The sequence below is a fragment of the Palaemon carinicauda genome, chromosome 25 (genome assembly GCF_036898095.1).
Source record: "Palaemon carinicauda isolate YSFRI2023 chromosome 25, ASM3689809v2, whole genome shotgun sequence".
NCBI lineage: Eukaryota > Metazoa > Arthropoda > Malacostraca > Decapoda > Palaemonidae > Palaemon > Palaemon carinicauda.
In genome coordinates, this window is record NC_090749.1 from 62,134,231 (window position 1) to 62,136,730 (window position 2,500).

Genomic DNA, 2,500 nt, shown 5'->3' on the forward strand with positions numbered 1-2,500 from the left:
CATTTAACTATATTTTTCATATTTAAACGACAAAAACATAAAAAACAAACAAGAGGAAGAGAGATAAGATAGAACTGTGTGCCTGTGTACCTTCAAGCAAGAGAGAGAGAGAGAGAGAGAGAGAGAGAGAGAGACAGAGAGATGGTATTAAAATTGAATTCTAAACTCCTTCAAAAATGCAAATATTCCTATGGATTGCAAATTGCAATCAACACGATATTGTTTCTCTTATTATTGTTTTTGTTGTTGTTATTAGCCTGAGGATTTGCCAATCCCTTTAAACTCCTCCTTCTGTCCTTCCAATCGAAGGATTCTCTTCCTAATCGGATTTCTCTAATGGGGTGGCGGGTTGGGAAAGGGAGAATAATGCGATGGGAATAAGGGGTGATGGAAAGGTCTAAGACTGGTCGAAAGAGAATAGAAAGCTTAGGGAAGAGATACCATATTGGGTGGGTTAACTTTGGGGTGGGAATGTAAATTCGAGTAGATGGGGATTTTCACATACTCTTTAGTTTTTTTTTTTATTTGAGTCTGAAATATACATTTACAATCTTAAAATTTATTACATATATACATCATCGTATATTTATATGAATATTTTTTTTTTCATTTACAATTGCAATTTTAATTTATCTAAATATGTTTTTAAGTAAACAATATATCAACTCGTGAATAGATCGTTAATAGAAGTTTTAAATCCCATTTTATTGAGAATGGGGTAATTTTAAATAAAGATGGTCAAGATGGGTCAATTTCGGCTATATTCAACTGTTAAATAGAAATAATTCTTTTTATATTTTCTAGGGAAGTAGGTAATATCTCTCTCTCTCTCTCTCTCTCTCTCTCTCTCTCTCTCTCTCTCTCTCTCTCTCTCTCTCTCTCTCTCTCTCTCTCTTTATTTTTATGAACATGGAATAAAGCATTTCCTTTTAATAGATAAATATGAATCCTCTTTGAACATTCTCTCTCTCTCTCTCTCCTCTCTCTCTCTCTCTCTCTCTCTCTCTCTCTCTCTCTCTCTCTCTCTCTCTCTCTCTCTCTCTCTCAACAAATAAACAACGCAAGACCTCACTATTTATATTTATCCATATTTTCACAAAAAAAATTTCTTCCCCCATATTATATATATATATATATATATATATATATATATATATATATATATATATTGCCTAAGCTTAATCCCACCTTTCGACTAGTCTTAGACTTTTCCTATCCCCTCGTCGAGGGGCATCACATCATCCCTTCTCCCAGCCAGTCATCCAGACTGAGAAATCGGCTCAAAATAGGCATGATCGGCTTATGAAAAAACACGTACTAAGATTGGTAGTTTTTTATAACTTTACTTACAGTAATCGTCAGAATTGGATGGGTTGGTTTGCATATGTTGGTCTGTTATTCATAGACTAGTGTATGCGACCTGTGAAAATGACAGACATACACAGATTCAACCCTTCTCGCCCACTCCCCTTTTCCTAACTACAACATGGCAGTTGTGGTTTCCGAGTGTACCTCCCTCTAACGAGGTATGATCTCTCCCTCTCTTCCTTACCTGTGGGACGGGGAGAGACCGAGTTGTAATTCGCCTGGCAATGCCACTCAGCGTGATCGTGTGTGTGTATATACATACATTCATGCATACATACATACATATATATATATATATATATATATATATATATATATATATATATATATATATATATATATATATATATATATATATATATACACAGTCAGACACTTGATATGTTAGTTCACTTGACATGCTAAGTTTGAGCTCTTCGGTTAGGTATCTCCTGGCACAAGTCAGACAGCAGACACTGCTATTCACCTTCTACTAAACAATCCATCAGGTGTCTGTAGATAGTCAACTTAGTGAGTTGCAACTAAATCTAAATGCGGCATGTGGCCTGTAACCTCTTTTCCAACAATGTTTTGCGGAGAATCTCAAGGGTTTTATACCCTCGGGAGCCACACCACCCTAAGCCTACCCCACCCTAAGCCTGGCCATGGGGAAGTGGTGCAGCACTAGGTTTACATTTCTAAGGTTAACGGATCGCTACTGTTGTGGTCTTATTGGTGACGTCTGTGCTAGGGGATCGCCAGCCGGTGGTTCGAGTTCCTTTCAAACTCCATAGTTCCTTTAGTGTCCGTAACCTTACCATCCTTGTGAGATAAGGAGGTGGGTTTTTGGTGAGCAGATATGTTGACCTAATGAGTCCTGAACAGCCATTACCTGCTCCTCCCTGTACCTTCCATTGGTGGGGCATTGTACTGCTTGCTAAAACAGTGTTTCTGTCCTTATCTCTGTCATACATGGGCAGAATTTAAACCTTTACACCAGTCCACCCAGAGCACAGCCCACCAGTCCACCCAGCTCTGATTGGGTACCAGCATCTTGCAACCTCAATCCTAATGAAACCATTCATCGTGAGAGGAGTGGCCCCAAAGAGGAACAATACTAGTCACTGCTTCATTCATCCTTTAAACGATGAAT